General features: G+C 49.9%; 1 protein-coding gene across 2 annotated transcripts in view; it reads right to left on the reverse strand.

Moving 5' to 3' along the window:
• Positions 1 to 17,411, reverse strand: part of TANC2 (tetratricopeptide repeat, ankyrin repeat and coiled-coil containing 2) — a 703,794-nt gene that overhangs the window by 97,160 nt on the left and 589,223 nt on the right. The window lies entirely within an intron of this gene.

The raw sequence follows: 17,411 nt of genomic DNA on the forward strand, positions 1-17,411 counted from the left end.
AAGCAAACAGACGTTATAAAACAGCATCTCTTGTGAATTTCACTTATTCTGGAGGGCCGTGTCTTTACCGGGGGCTTCTGTTAACAACCTTGGAACTTGATCTAGATAAATTGGCTGGTATAAACATGTACTGATCCTTAAAAATTATTAGATTTGCCACCTGAGGAACAAGTGAATTAAAGTGCAGCCATTCACAAAAATAGGTGGAGACAGCAACTAATTGATCTGGCTGAAGCTCTGCTCTATGTATTACATAATAGACTTGTGCCCCACTGTTTCAGATCTCCATGTCAGGAATAAGCTGTGATTGGGTTTTAAACTTACATTTTATTTGGTGTTTTTAAAATATGCCAAGTATAGAAATGGATGTAATGGTATACAGTTTCACATTAAAAAGAGCATGTTTTAGCACCACAAAACTTGCACATTACAGATTCTGATGACAAAGCGGCTCCCAGATTTACAGTACATCCTGTACCCTCTTTCACAAAGGTCCTCCCTCCTACAGAAAGCTGACTAAAGAAAAATCTCCCCTTCCCCATGAGGACCCCAAGTCTCAGCTCTTGGGTCTCACTGCTGCCAACCTTCTCAAACAAACAGATCTTCCTTCCCCTTTCCATCTTTCCACTAGTTCTCCACTCTTGCTGGGTCAGATTAAAAGCTCCTCCCCTCCTTGGACTGAGTGACACTATATGTAATTGGGAGACACTTTACATTTTTATTAATGATTGCAATGAATCATGCCACATCAGATATGTGTCATGTAAGGTGTCAGCGAAAATGTTATGATTTGCCAAGGACAGTTGTCTTGTTCCAGTTTCAGCCATCTTGAACAGCCTTCCTGTAGGCAGTGCCCACCTCGTTTCAAACCTCTCACAATATTCTTTTTCTGTAGCTCTTCATTTTAAATCTATTGATTTTATCCTGCAATGCATTTGGGGGTCCATTTTGTATGAAAGTAATAAAAACTTAAGATGAAATCCCACTTAGATTAAGAACGCAATGTGTAGTTTTTGATAATGGGGATTAGGAGGGAGAAGCGGATGGAATTTGAAAAAGTGATTTCTTTCCTATCATAAAGGAATGATGTAGGCCCCAGTGATGGGCTACACTGCTCCACAAGTGCGAAGTGTTCTTAATTCCTTGCGGATCTATAGACTGATCCATGGGGCCATAACAGCTGCTACTCAATATTGCTCACGTGGTGCCTGTTTAGCGTGGCATGATTCGAGCTTTAAAGCCTCTGAATTGCCATAATAAGCCCTAGATTGGCAACAGTGTATAAAACATCAAAAGAGGTGCTCATTCTGAGATACTGTTAGGAGTGAACTATTATTTCCATGTGTAACAAGCAAATATGACTTTGCAAGGCATCATTTGTCTGACCCTAACTGTACTTTAAGCCTTGGCATCACAGAGTGCAAAGGAGACTATAAACACTAAAAAGCTGTGTCTACACGTGCATGCTACTTCGAAGTAGCGGCACTAACTTCGAAATAGCGCCCGTCGCGGCTACACGCGTCGGGCGCTATTTCGAAGTTAACTTCGACGTTAGGCGGCGAGACGTCGAAGTCGCTAACCTCATGAGGGGATCGGAATAGCGCCCTACTTCGACGTTCAACGTCGAAGTAGGGACCGTGTAGACGATCCGCGTCCCGCAACGTCGAAATTGCTGGGTCCTCCATGGCGGCCATCAGCTGGGGGGTTGAGAGATGCTCTCTCTCCAGCCCCTGCGGGGCTCTATGGTCACCGTGGGTAGCAGCCCTTAGCCCAGGGCTTCTGGCTGCTGCTGCGGCAGCTGGGGATCCATGCTGCATGCACAGGGTCTGCAACCAGTTGTCGGCTCTGTGGATCTTGTGTTGTTTAGTGCAACTGTGTCTGGGAGGGGCCCTTTAAGGGAGCGGCTTGCTGTTGAGTCCGCCCTGTGACCCTGTCTGCAGCTGTGCCTGGCACCCTTATTTCGATGTGTGCTACTTTGGCGTGTAGACGTACCCTCGCAGCGCCTATTTCGATGTGGTGCCGCGCAACGTCAAAGTTGAACATCAACATTGCCAGCCCTGGAGGACGTGTAGACGTTATTCATCGAAATAGCCTATTTCGATGTTGCTACATCGAAATAAGCTATTTCGATGTTGGCTTCACGTGTAGACGTAGCCAAAGAGACTTTTCACTTTACTCCCATTTTTGGTTTTGGTAAATGAAGACAGCAGCAAGAGTTCTTTGCCAAAATTCAGCTTAGGCAGTCTCAAATGCTTTCTACCCAGCACCTTCTACACATTATGCAATCTCTAACTATAGATTATACAGAAGAGAAGAAAACTACAAGCATGAAATGCAAGTGAGTTGAGAATAAAAGGTTCCATTAAAATGTATATTTGTACTATTTTCTAGAGAATTGAGCAAGCAATTTTTAAGTTTTTTTTTTTTGTAAGTGCGAGTCAAGCCATCCATGGAAAATATTAAGGAGTTAAGGCATTATGCTCTTTACATTAAATAGCAAATGTCAGTGATCACATTTGTATAGTTTCTTTTTAAAGACAGCTTGCATTAATAGCAGCCTTGGCAGCAGATCAAGAGAAGTTATTCTTCCCCTTTATTTGTCACCCGTGAGGACACAAATGGAGTACTGCATCCAATTCTGGACCCCCCCATTACAAAAAGCATGTGGACAAATGGGAGCGAATCCAGCAGAGGCCAACAAAAATGCTTATGGGATTGATGCACAAGATTTATGGGGAGGGGATGTGGGATTTAGGCTTATTTAGTCTACAGAAGAGAAGAGTGAGGGGGGATTTAATAGCAGCTTTCAACTAAATGAAGGGGGAGGTTCTAAAGAACATGGAGAAAGGCTGTTCTCCATGGTGAAATATGACAGAATGGGGAGCAATGATCTCAAGTTGCAGTGGAGGTGATCTAGGTTGGATATTAGGAAAAACTATTTCATTAGGAGGGTGGTGAAGCACTGGAATGGGCTACCTAGGTTAGGTATTGAAATCTCCATCCCTAGAGGTCTTTAAGTCTTGGTGTGAGAAAGCCCTGGCTGACATGATTTAGCTGGATTAGTCCTGTTTTTAGCAGGGGTTGGTCTTGACTACCTCTTGAGGACTCTTTCAACCCCATAATTCTATGACTCAAAAGCTGTGTCTACACGTGCACGCTACTTCGAAGTAGCGGCACTAACTTCGAAATAGCGCCCGTCGCAGCTACACGCGTTGGGTGCTATTTCGAAGTTAACTTCGACGTTAGATGGCGAGACGTCGAAGTCGCTAACCTCATGAGGGGATCGGAATAGCGCCCTACTTCGACGTTCAACGTCGAAGTAGGGACCGTGTAGACGATCCGCGTCCCACAACGTCGAAATTGCCTGGTCCTCCATGGCGGCCATCAGCTGGGGGGTTGAGAGATGCTCTCTCTCCAGCCCCTGCGGGGCTCTATGGTCACCGTGGGCAGCAGCCCTTAGCCCAGGGCTTCTGGCTGCTGCTGCGGCAGCTGGGGATCCATGCTGCAGGCACAGGGTCTGCAACCAGTTGTTGGCTCTGTGGATCTTGTGTTGTTTAGTGCAACTGTGTCTGGGAGGGGCCCTTTAAGGGAGCGGCTTGCTGTTGAGTCCGCCCTGTGACCCTGTCTGCAGCTGTGCCTGGCACCCTTATTTCGATGTGTGCTACTTTGGTGTGTAGACGTACCCTCGCAGCGCCTATTTCGATGTGGTGCCGCACAACGTCGAAGTTGAACATCGACGTTGCCAGCCCTGGAGGACGTGTAGATGTTATTCATCGAAATAGCCTATTTCGATCTTGCTACATCGAAATAAGCTATTTCGATGTTGGCTTCACGTGTAGACGTAGCCAAAGTAACTTAAACTTGTTTTGTGCATATTTTACATCAAATAATTCCACATGTTGGTGCATGGGATCATGAAACCAATCAGACATCTGCAAAGTTTCTGTGTACAGTACGGTTAGTGCTCCTTAGCAATTTGCAAGTTTCTATTTTTAAATTTGTAAAAAGAGAAAATATTTCTAAGTGACTCAGTTCACAATTTTGTGGGACCTGAAAGAGAGACCCTGTTTCTCAGCCCATCAGAAGCTTGAATTTTTGCTTCTACTTCTCATAGCGCTAGAACAATTATTTGGCAACTTAGCTTGCACAGCACCCCTTGAAAAGGATAAAATAGTGCAAAGTAGTACATTTTGGAAAGGTTAATTTGTTAGAACCACCTGGATCATCAACTTGGCTTTATAAAAAAGAAATATGATTATCACAATTTTGTTAGCCTGTAACGGGGCATCTGTCCCGCACTAGTCCTGCAAGGGTTAAAGTCAGCCCTGGGGGAAGCCTGGTGCTGAGGAGTCAGCAGCTGACGCAGATAGCAGTCAGTGAGGGCCCAGCTGGGGCTGTATAAATAGAAGGCTCCTTGAGAAAAGAAGAGAAGACTCTGGCTCCAGCTGTGGAGCACGAGGGATGCAGTTACAGAGAAGCTACAGGATCTTCCCAACACAGAACAAGGCTGGGGGAAAGGCAGGCAGGCAGGCAGGCAGAGCAGCAGGAACTCTGGCCAGGAAAGCTCCCAGGCTGCACAGCTTGAGACAACGCCTGACGGTACTAGGGCTACAGAGAGGCAGCCATGACAGGAGAAGACAGCAGGTCAGCAACTCCATTAACAATGATGAGTGGTCATTTCAACCTACAGTTTGCCCTCAAGGTAAGGGGCTAGGTGAGGAGTGGCAGTGGATCACTAAGGCAAGCTGGGTATAGGAGTTTAGGGATCCCAGAATGTGGAGCACTGAGACGAAGCAGAATGAGGGAAGGAAACTGTGGTCTGGGAAGGACCTGGATCCTGATATAAGCTGGTGGAGGCTTAAAAATACTTGATACATAGAAGCTAGAAAACTGACTCCAGCAGCCAAATGTCAGTAGGAAAGGTGCTGCCACTCCTGAAGTGGGGTGAAGGAGCAACTAATTTCTCAGTTAGTAACCATGCTTTGTGTGTCATCCTTCTGGATACCAAGAGTGCATGTTTTGGGCCTCCTACCATTATGGCCTTTGAATCTTAGCAGGACTAGTCATATTTCTCTTGGCTAGTGAGCATCACAAAAATGGAGATCTTCTGTTCTGTTTTTTCTATTCTGGCCCCTCCAATGTCCCTGCTTCCCTACCACCTCCTTCAATCACTCTCACCATTATGGCCCAAACTTTGCCAGTGTATTTTCCAGGGCAACCTCAAACAATCATCACCCCTCACAATTTTAAGACTCCACTCTGCTCCCTCCTCAGTCTTCCTTTTCTGGACATTGGCTCAGAAGGAGCATTTATAAAATAGAACTAAAGAATCATAGAATCCTTGGGCTAGAAGGGACTCAGGAGGTCACTGAGTCCAGACCCCTGCATAAAGCAGGATCAACCCCAACTAAATCACCTCAGTCAGGACTTTGTCAAGCTGGGACTTAAAAATCTCTAGGGATGGAGATTCTACCACGTCCCTAGGCAACACATTCCAGTGCTTCACCACCCTCCTGGGGAAATATTTTTTCCTAATATCCAATCTGTAGCTTCTGCTCTGTAACTTGACACCATTGTTCCTTGTTCTGCTGTCTGTCACTACTGAGAACAGCCTCTCTCCATTCTCTTTAGAGCCCCCTTCAGGAGGTTGAAGGCTGCTCTCAAATCACCACTTACTTTTCTCATTTTTGCTGCCCTCCATTGGACCCTCTCCAGTACATCCACATCCTTTCTACTGTAGGGAATGTGGCAGCAGGAACGCAAGGTTACTGAGGCTGGGAGGAATGTGTCTCCCAGAGGTCATCTGCATAAGAATGCAAAGGGAGGCATGTGTGATACTGAGGCTGGGAGGAATGTGTCTCCCAGAGATCATTTGCATAAAAATGCAAAGGTGTGCATGTGTGATACCTTTCAGGCAAAGCCTAATGGGTAGAAAGTAAGCTGTGAGACTTGGTCTATTGTAAACATGTTGTTGTAGAATCACAATTTAAGCTGACACTCAGTGTGGGAGTTGTGAGATCTCACCAATGCTCTGGGTTGTTGTGGGGGGGACAGGGCAGTCATCATAGCTGCATAAGACATTGATTGCACAGGGCTCCCTGGTTTAAAGCATTGTAAAGGAGGAGAGGAGGGGTACTAGTTAAGTCTGTGTGCTGAATGCCTTGGTTCTGCCTATGCCATATAGGTGTTAGCCTGGCTTGACTAGCCCACCCCACCTGTTAAAAGACAGAGCTGGATACTGGGGTGTTCATAAAATCCTACTGGACATATTAGCTGTGTCTATATGTGCATGCTACTTTGAAGTAGTGGCACTAACTCTGAAATAGCGCATGTCATGGCTACACGTGTTGGGTGCTATTTTGAAGTTAACTTTGACATTAGGTGGCGAGACACCGAAGTCGCTAACCTCATGAGGGGATCGGAATAGCGCCCTATTTTGACGTTCAACGTCAAAGTAGGGACTGTGTAGACGATCCGCATCCTGCAATGTGGAAATTGCTGGGTCCTCCAGGGCGGCCATCAGCTGGGGGGTTGAGAGACGCTCTCTCCAGCCCCTCAGCTCACTGGTGGCTGCGTGGAGCGGCCCCTTAAAGGTCCCCTCCCCCTCCCTTCCTCTGCAGGAAGCTGAGGGAATGTGCAGGCTGCAGCCTGCACACGCGGCCAGCCTGCACCACCCTCAGCCCCACACAGCTGCGATGGCTGCCCGGCAGCCCCCCCAGCGGACCCCCGCAAGGAGAGCCAGGGCAGCCAGCCCAGCCAGAAGGGCAGCCAGGCTGGGAAGCGGCAGCGGGGCCCCTCCTGGACGGAGGCCGAGCTGCGGGACCTGCTGGGGCTCTGGAGCGAGGAGGAGGTGCTCCAGGTAATGGGGAGCAAGAGGCGGAACGCGGATGCGTTCGCTCGGCTGGCCGACGGCCTGGCTGCCCGGGGTCACCCTGCCCGCACTCCTGACCACGTCAGGAGTAAGGTCAAGGAGCTGCGGCAGGGTTACTCCCAGGCCCGGGATGCGGCCAGCCGATCTGGGGCCGCTCCCGTCACTTGCCCCTTTTACAGGGAGCTCAGGGACATCCTGGGCTCCCAGCACACCTCCTCCCCTCCGGCCACCCTTGACACCTCGGCTGACGAGCCCCAGCAGGCCCTGCAGACGGAGTCTGCCCCGGAGGCAAGCCCCGCACCCAGGGGGCCCTCCCCGGAGGCCACCCCCGGGACATCACGGCAGGAGGAGGAGGAGGAGGAGGGGAGCTCCTCCTCCGCAGAATCCAGCCTGCAGATCCTCCTCCTGCCATCCCGGAGCAGCAGCAGGGCCTCCACCCCCAGGGATCTCCGGACCGTGGGAGCGGACCGACAGGTAGGTACCCCCCTCTGGTGGACACCCCTAGGCTTGAGGGGTGGGGGTAAGAGATATGTGTCCAGGGCCCCCCACATGCTCACATGGCCATGGCCCCAAGGACACCAGGGCCATGGCCTGCACAGCACTGCATCCATCAGCCCCTGCCCCCGCCCCCCCGCATGACAGTACCATGCCCCATCCCCGGGCCAGGGGGGAGCAGAACCTTGAGGGGCCCCCGGGAGGAGGGGGTGGGACACCCCGCAGCAGCAGCATGTGATGGAGTGGGGGGAGTGCCAAAGGGAGACTCAGGCTACATATGAGCAACAAGAGCCGAATAGCTCCCAGGGGCAGAGGAGGATCCTGGGGCTATAGCTGGCAGGTGACACCTCTGCCCTGAACAAACAGGAGAGAGAGGAGCCGAGCTGGCTTGGAATTGGGGGGCGAGGGCGGGGGCCACAGGTAGAGGCTACGGGAAGGGAGAGCTGGTAGGCAGCCAGCCTGAAGAGGGGGAAAGCTGTATCCCAGAGAGGCCCCCCTTGGGGTCTTCTCCCCACGACGGGTTGGAAGGACTGTCTCTTCCGACAGCTGGTGCTGTCACTCCTGCCAGAAACTGGCCATCTGTGGCCTAAGAAACCTCTCCTGCTCTCAGACCCTGTGGGGTGAAGTGAGAGTCGCTCCCACCAGGGGACGGGGTGCAGGGCAGGGGGACCCCTGAACCCCATCCATCACAGCAGCATCTCCCAGGGACGGGGATGGGGAACCTGCAGCACAGGGCTGGGGGGACAAAGGCCACGGCTCGGGGCCCACACTAACGCCTGTCTCCATTCTTCTTCCCCCACTCCTCTCCTGTGTCCTGCACCATCAGAAGGACCGGAAGAGAGCGCCGGCGAGGCGTCAGTCGTCCCGGAGAGCCCTCCGGGACCATCGCTCCAGGGCAGCCCCTCGGCCGAGGACCGACCGGCCCCACGGCAGGCTAGACGGCGGACCCCGCGCCTCCAACCGCTGATGGCGACGGACCCCCAGCTGCTGGCCATCCACCGTCGGCAGCTGGAGGTTGCGGAGCAGCACCTCCAGCTGCAGGAGCGGGCGCTGGCCTGGCGCCAGGAGGCATGGGGGGCCTACATGGACACATTTAATCGCCTGGTGGACTACCTGGCCCTGCATGCCGCGCCGGCCGAAACATCGCCCGCCCTGCCTGCTCCTGCAGCCCCACCACCAGCTGCTCCGCCCGTCGCCGTCCCGTCCGCCGTCGCCCCGCCACCCACCGGCGAGGGCCGGAGCACCGAGGGACCCCTGGAGCCACCTGACACTCGCTGGCCACCATACCTTCCGGTCCAGCCTGCTCCCACCCAGCCACGGACCAGGCTGCGAGCGCGGCAGGGCTCCCGGCCGGCCACGCCCAGTGCCGGGCTATAGGGGCGAGGGGCCCGGGACGTGGCCCCCCCCCCCTTGTATATAGTTGGACCCTGTTTTTTTCGGCCCCCCCGTTTGCCCCGTCCCCCCCATGTAAATAGTTCTCCCTTTTATCCTCCCTGGTTTTCTTTTTATTATGGCAGACAGTTGTTTTTTTGTATTGTTTTATTTTTGTAAATATTGCTTTTGTTGAACGTTTGTACTTAGTTTTCTGTTTGTGGTTCACATATTTATTTACATAAAAAAAAAAAGTTTCGGAAAGAAAAACAAAAGTTTACGTTCAGCCACAAGTGCGTGCTGTCATTTGTCCAGGACAAGCGGGAGGCAGGGGCGGTGGGGTGCTCCATGGTGTGGGCGTTGGGGCAGGAGTGTGGGGGAGGAAGGGGCGGGCAGTAGGGGGCCTGGGCAGAGTTCACCCGGCGGCCTGTTCATCGAAGTGGGCCCGCAGGGCCTCCCGGACCCGGGTCCCCTCGGGGTCCACCTGCCGACTGGGGACAGCAGGTGGCTGGACGTGTGCCCTGGTGGCCTCCACAGCCCAGCCCTGGAAAAAGGTCTCCCCCTTGCTCTCGACCAAATTGTGCAGGGCGCAGCAGGCACCCACAATCTGGGGGATGTTGTTGGGGCCCGCATCCAGGCGGGTCAGGAGACATCTCCAGCGTCCCTTCAGGCGGCCAAATGAGCGCTCCACCACCTGGCGCGCGTGGTTCAGGCGCTCGTTGAAGCGCTCCTGGCTAGCGGAGAGATGGCCCGTGTAGGGGTGCATGAGCCACGGCCAGAGGGGGTAGGCCGCATCTGCGATGACGCAGAAGGGCATGGTGGTGTCCCCCAGAGGGATCTCCCGCTGGGGGATGTAGGTCCCCGCCTCCAGCCGGCGGCACAGGCCCGAGTTCCGGAAAACCCAGGCGTCGTGGGTGCTGCCAGGCCAGCCCACATAAATGTCCTGGAAATGTCCCCGGCTGTCCACCAAGGCCTGGAGGACGACAGAATGGTAGCCCTTTTGATTGAGGTATCGTCCTCCACTGTGATGCGGGGCGCGGATGGGGATGTGAGTCCCATCCAGAGCCCCGAAGAAGTTGGGGAAGCCCAGGGTGGCAAAGGCCGCGATGGTGGCATCTGGGTCCCCCAGCCTCACGAGCCTGTGCAGGAGCATGGCGTTGATGGCACGCACAACCTGCAGAGAAAGCACATGGGACAGCCCCAATGAGGGGTGAGCAGGGTGTGCGTGGCCCTGCCCTCCCCTGCCCTGCCCTGCTCTGGCCCCCCTGCCCTGCCCTGCTCCGGCCCCACCCTGCCCTGCTCTGGCCCCCACTCCCCTGCCCTGCCCTGGCCTCCCCTCCCCTGCCCTGCCCTGCCCTGGCCCCCCTGCCCTGCCCTGCCCTGCTCTGGCCCCCCTGCCCTGCCCTGCCCTGGCCTCCCCTCCCCTGCCCTCCCCCCGTGGGTTCACTTACCTCCATGAAGACAGCCCCGACGGTGGCCTTGCCGACACCAAACTGCTGGCCCACGGATCGGTAGCTGTCTGGAGTGGCCAGCTTCCAGACAGCGATGCCGACCCGTTTCTGCACTGTGAGGGCACGCCGCATGGCAGTGTCCTGGTGCCTGAGTGCGGGGGTGAGCCACTGGCACAGCTCCAGGAATGTCTGCCGGGTTATCCTGAAGTTCCTGAGCCAGTGGTCGTCGTCCCACTCCCCAAGCACCAGCCGCTCCCACCAGTCGGTGCTGGTGGGGTAGCTCCACAGCCGCCGGCGTGTGAGGCGGGGGGTGGGGCGAGGTGCTGCAGGGGTAGGGGTTGAGCCCTGCTGCCCTGGGGGCATCTCCTCCCCTGGGGCAAGGAGGTGCTCAGCTGCCTCCCGCATGGCATGGGTCAGGGCAAGCCCTGCTCCTGCCGGGAGGGCTGGGTGGACCTCTAGCTGCTGCTGCTGCTGCTGCTGCTGCTGCTGGGGGTCCATGCCTGCGTCGCCTGGGGTCTGTGTGCCTATGGCTCCTCAGACTGCGTGCTGTGCAGGCTGAGTGTGTCTGGGAGGGGCCCTTTAAGGGAGCGGCTAGCTGTTGCCCCGGAAGCGCTAGTCCGCCCTGTGACCCTGTCTGCAGCTGTGCCTGGCATCCCTATTTCGATGTGTGCTACTTGGGCGTGTAGACGTTCCCTCACTGCGCCTATTTCGATGTTGGGCTGCGCAACGTCGAAGTTGAACATCGACGTTGCTGGCCCTGGAGGACGTGTAGACGCTATTCATCGAAATAGCCTATTTCGATGTCGCCACATCGAAATAGGCTACTTCGATGTTGGCTTCACGTGTAGACGTAGCCATCAAGAGCTGAAATCACAAAGTGGCAGCTGAGGCCATGCAGAGCTGAAATCACAGGGTTCTGCCTCAGGGCGGACCCTAGCAGTGTGATTGGTAAGGGAGCGATGATGGCAACCAGCAGGAGGCCGGTAGGAGGAGCGGCAGATGACGGCGGGCGGCCAGTAGGAGGAGCAGCAGACTGGTGGGTGGCCGGTAGGAGGAGTGGTGGACCGGCGGATGACGGCGGGCAGCTGTAAGGAGGAGCAGTGGATGACAGGGACTGACGGGCGGCCGGTAGGAGCAGTGGCAGACGATGGCGACCGGCAGGTGGCTGGTAGGAGCAGTGGTGGACAACAGCGACCAGCAGGTGGCCGGTAGGAGCAGTGGTGGACGATGGCGACCGGCGGGGGCTGGTAGGAACAGCGGCGGATGAGGGCGACTGGCGGGTGGCCGGTAGGAGGAGTGGCCAGTCGCCAGCAGGTGGCAGCAAGGGGATGCTGCAGACAAGTGGAGAGCTAGTACTGCCCGGGTGATGTATCTGGGCTCTGGGTTCAGGACTGCACCGCGTGAGGTATGCCCTGTAACTGTGTGTGGGGTAAAGGTCCAAGAGCCCCAACAAGAGACTTGGTTCTACTGCATATGGGGAGGGTGTCTTGGTAAAGGGGTTTGTCTCTTCTTTGCTTAGATATACTGCATCTGTCACTGTAACCTTGGGGTAGGTTATCATCATTAAACAAGCTGTTTCTATCTCAAACTCTGTGCTTGTGATGGGGGGAGAACCGCCTTATAGGCACCCAGCACATGGGGTGAAATTGTCCCAGGCCACTGGGTGGGGGCTCGAGCCGGTTGGTTGTACCCTTGATAGGAAACCCCCCAGGAGTTAAACCCGGCCCTTCTGGCAGGCATCTGGCATTAAAAGAAGGGTTACATTACACTGGGGGGTCCAGAATTGGACAGGGTACTCCAGATGTGGCCTCACCATTGCCAAGCACAGGGGAATAATAACTTCTCTAAATCTTCTGGAAATGCGCCTCGTAATGCACCCCAATATGCCATTAGCCTTTTTGACTCCAAGGGCACACTGTTGACACATATCCAACTTTTCATCCACTGTAATCCCCAGGTCCTTTTCTGCTGCACTGCTATTTAGCCAGCAGTTCCCCAGTCTGTAATGATGCCTGGGATTCTTCTGTTCTAAGTGCAGGACTCTGCCTTTGTCCTTCTATCCTGATCACTAGAGAAGAGAAACAGGAATGTACTTCTCCCTATGAACAATAGGTTTTTCAAGCTCTGTGTATGTATATTATATGCACTACACCTCCAAGGTCAAGCCACTGATTTTATCAGACCTAAACAGCATAACACAATAATTACATTTTACTTGACTTGGGTTTTGGTTTAGACTAGAGATGGTGGAGGGATTATAGAAGATTAGAAGAAGGAAGGAAGATTTCCTGGCATAGGTGGGATTTAAGGAGGCATGTGAGGCAAAAAAGAGAGGGTGGTTGGTAAACAAAAACAGGAAGATAATTCCAAGCATATTGGGCAACAAAAGTAAAGGAAAAAAGCTGAGAGAGGGAGATGAATGCAGCAATAAGAAGAGAAAGGTTTGGGAGGCACATACAGAGCAGGAAAAATGAGACCAGTGATGTACATAAGGGAAGATTCTGGAGCACCCTGGAGATGACAAGAAGTGAAAAAGGAGGATGGGGAGTTAGGAAGGGCAGAAGACAATGGTCAGGAAGTGTAAAAGTAGAAAAGAAGAAAAAGACTGCATGAACTTCACAAGAGGATGAGTGTGAAAAGGAGAAAGAAAGGATAAAGAAATGTCAGAACTGAAAGATATTTTTATTTAATAGGATGGGCCAATTTTAAGCAGTTCTAGGGCACTTTGTGAGACATGTAACATCTTCTATTCAAGGCAGCATTCCTCTGACATCATGCCTATAGACATGATTTGTCAGTTTAATTTTGTAAAGAGCCATCATTAACATGGGGTGTCTGTTCTGTCTTAGGTCTTCTTCTATAGCAAAAAGATTTAAATATTGAGGGCCTGTCACCCCGACACACTTAAAAATATTCAAATCCCTCCAGTGCATCTTTGCTTTTAGCACAGGGCTACAAACTAGTGTTTTAATCACATTTTAGTATCTAACAGGACTTCTCTCTTTTTCAATCATATAAAATGGCTTGAAAGTAAATACAGGGTAATCCATTTACCTGCCAAAAGGCCATTTGCCAAGTAATATTTCAGTTTCAGTAATGGAAATGGAAATCAGCATCACTATATTTTATTATTTCGTGACTGTGCATATGTGGGGAATCTGTTTACAGGGAAGATTCTTTCATTATTTCTACAAATGCTAGTTTTTATTGCTGGTACATGCCTCCTGAAATACATAAGTGTTAAAAGGAATCAGAGCTCAGCAGCAGTGAATTTTGTTTCTCTCTTTCACCTCTGCATCAGAAGATAATATTCCCATTTTCTTCAGGTGCCCCAGTAGTAATAAACAACTCTTACTTTTGGCTAGGAGATTGTGAAGGAGGACCTCTTAAGTCAGCAATAACGCTGTGGGTCAAGTGTATTAACACTATAATGAAAGGAGTTTCTGAACCAGAATTACATGTGGTGTCTCCTTTGGCTGACATGAAGGGCTAGAATGTGGGGGTGCACATGTACACAAGAGATAGGTTGGTCTTTGCCAGGGGGGACATAATTGGTTTCCTTTTCTGGAGTTAGGTGATCAACTTTCTAAAGATACGGTAACATCAACATATGACAGTGGTTTTCAAACTTTTTTTTTGTTTTCGGATGAGCTGTGGTCCCCTTTGGAATTTTAACCTGTGGTCTGTGGATTCCTACCACAGAAGTCTTAGACTGAAAACTGACTGAACAGAATTAAACTATAAATGTTGCATGTTCTCAGCATGTTATTTGACATTTAATGGACATTAAACTGTTGACTTTTCTGGTAATGACAATGCTTCCAGGTTTTGACCTGTAGGTGGGGGTAGTCAGAAAAATGGAATTCCTTCTGGGATCTGAATCTTTATTTTCAATGTCACCTTTCACTAGCCCCTGCAGACCATATGTTGAAAAAGCCTATCATAGGGCATACAAATCCTATTCATACCTTTGCAAAGACCCATCAGGTGCTAGGGAAGCAGCATGGCAACTTTTTGTCAAATTCTGGAAAACAGATAATTTTAGTGTGATGGTTTGGTTTTTGAGAGATTGTTGGTAGAGGCCCCTCTTGGAAGTTAGGGGAAAGAAATATACTCACAAAACAAGAGGTGAAAAAATACCTACGACTAATCAATGTTGCAGACAAAGGATTATAAATCCAGACTCCCTACACAGACAGGATGGTTAGCTCACAACTTAAGCATGGTAACCACATCTCTTCATGCCCTTAACAGAAGGTTTTGCAAAGGGTCATTATTTCATCTAACTGTTAAAACAAAAACATAATGAAAAAAATCATGTTAAACATGTAACATGTTAAATATGTCACATTATTACGATTTTTATAGAATCTTAGATTACTAGGACTCTTATATTTTATTTTTATAATGAACTCCTGGCCTTCCTGGCCTGTCACTCTACTTTTTCTCCATGAGTCCACAACCCCTATCTCTCATGCTGTAACTTCAGGATGACACAAAGGGGCTCATCTACACAGTCCAATACTGAATACTACATAGGTGAGATTTCTAAAGCACACCAATGTGTTGTGCTTTAATTGGTCCATGTGGAACTATAGGTGTGCACTAAAAGTTCCCTAGTGCACATTAAGCATTGAAATGGTTTGGAAGAGTACAATGTTAAAGCACACTAGAGAACAATTAACATGCAGCACTTGAGTGCACTTTAAAAATCCCATCGCTGCAGTGAGCACTGCTGCACCATAGAGACAAGCCCTCAGATACTATGGGGAAGAGGAGGACAACAGATTATGTAACAATCTTCAGAACAGAGAGTCAATAGGTACGTGCCACTAGATTTTCATGCATCCTGAAAAAGCACCTCTGCTGGCTCCACCGCAATCAGCTTCAACCAACTGTAGATGTGTCCACTATACATAAGCTCAACACAGTGGATCTACTAGAAGAGTACTCCACTTCAGTAGGCAGAACTTTAAATAACTGGAAAATGTGGCTTTGTTAAAAACTTATTTTCATTATAAGTGTATATTAGAAAAACACAAACCCATGTAATTTACCAGAGATGGAGGAGCCCTCCTCCACCAACAGTCAGAAAGCAGAACTGCTGGGTGTGTTCAGGTCCGTGGAAGGCAGGAGGAAGTCTAAAGAGGAAGCAGATAGGCAGGAGGAAGAACACTAGAAGAAAGGGATTGGGGAGGTGGAAAACACATTGAAAACAAGATGCTGGGTGAAGCACAAAGGGGAATAGGACTGACCCAGAAGATGGGTGGGGAAACAAAGATCCAAAAGGAGCAAGAGAATGAGGGGGCAGAGGATGAAAAGGGATGGAGTGACAGCTCCATTGTCCTCCAGGGGCTTGGCACTAGTAATGGAATCCCTCACCAGGTAGCCAATGGGGAGGCTCCCACGTTTATTTGTACATCCAAGGGTGCATTTTGAGCCTGAAACAATCATGGGACTGGCATCCACAGAAAGCCTAAAAATCAGAAGGCAGATGAAGAATAATGCCTCTTTGGAAATTTGATTTTTTCTGAGATAATCTCATGATTTTGAGCAGACAGTTCCATCTTCCATCCTTTTGCAATGCCTATACAGCTTATTTTATCCACTTTCTCTGAAATCCCCAACACTTAAAAACTGCAGTGGGTGAAGGAATGAAGCTGGCAAGCAAGCTGCACTTTGAACATCATTATAGAGTCAGGTCTCAGGGTCTGACAAATTTTTCAATGTTCACCATGGGAAAGGTGCTCTACAAAGAATCATGGGAAGTTCATGGGCCTGAGGCCACCACTGGCTCTCAATCCAAGTCTGGGCTAGCTGGAGGGGCAGAGGAAGAAGAGAAGTAGCAATGCTCTGATTTACATGGAGGTGAGCCATTTAATGCTACATTTAAAGAAAATAAGGAAATTAATTCACAGAAATCAATGTGTTGGGAGTTAAGTTTGCTACATACATAACAAGCACTCAGCAAGGGAACGAGAAGTTGAGCTGTTCAACTCTCTACATCTCTGTCCAAAGGAAGACAAGCCACAGATCAAGCACACCAATCTTAACTGTTGTGGAATGGATGCCAGCCTTCCAGGACTCCATTTTCTAAAATATCCCTTTCGAACATCGCAAACACCCATAACTAATGAGTAATAGAATGCAATGCTCCTAGTGAGGGTGTAATACTGGTACACGGTGGCATTACATTTTCAGTATCTTTGTCCATGAACCTTACAGAGTAGCAATCTCACTGTTTCCTCTTGCAAAGGCTTAAGTGGTAACAGAGAGGTAGCTGTGCTAGTCTGTGTTCTAACAAAACAAACCAGCCATATGACAAAGGCTTAAGTGGATTCAGTGAGCCCGTTTCAAAGAAAATTCAAGCACTTCAGGGTTTTTAGAGCCAAACAAATACCTTTATAGTTTGATATTTGTAATACTCTTTACATTTGGCTTTAGGTCTTTGTTTTCCTTAATTATTTCAGGGAATCACTGTAAACCCCAAAAGGAGAAACCTTTCCATGGTACTGAAGTTATTCCTGTGCCAAAGTCTCAATTTTGTGATCAAAGTACGGAATTGGTGAATCAGAGACCTCTGCAAGAGTCTTGCCAGAGCTCAGTGGGAACAAAATTATGTCCAACGCTTCTGATAATTTTTGCTTCTGATAACAGCTTTGTTATTGGTGGGGTTAATTTCAGGTAACTTCTGTGTAAGTGCTGAGGGAAAAGAATGTCTCAGAAGGCAATAACTCATTTTCTTCTGCAGTTTTCCATGGGAAATATTAGATCTGCTTGCTAGTTGTCTAAATCATCTTATTTCTAAGGCTATTCCTTCTCCCTGATGACTACTGAATTATAAATTATGAAAGACTTCAAATAAGTCTCTCAGAATACAGTGAAAAAAGCTGCCACCTAATAGTATGGCAAAAAAAAAAACAAACAAATAACAAAAAACAACCAAACCAAACCAAACCAAAACAAAACTATAGGCTTACAGGGAACTTTCACTGATACCTTTTACTATTAATTCAACACCTACAATATTCTAAGCATTGGTACAATGCCAGAAGTAAAGGCAGAGTCTGTCCCAAATAGCTCAGTTTGAAAACAGCCATAGAAAAGACAGTACACATCGGAAAACCCAGAGGAGGGAATCATAGAACTTTTGCTTCTATTATTATATATGCACAAACTATGAGCTCCAGGGGAGAAGTCAATTTGTAGGAGGAATTTGGAAG

This window comes from Carettochelys insculpta, chromosome 28, assembly GCF_033958435.1.
Source record: "Carettochelys insculpta isolate YL-2023 chromosome 28, ASM3395843v1, whole genome shotgun sequence".
Taxonomy (NCBI): Eukaryota; Metazoa; Chordata; order Testudines; family Carettochelyidae; genus Carettochelys; species Carettochelys insculpta.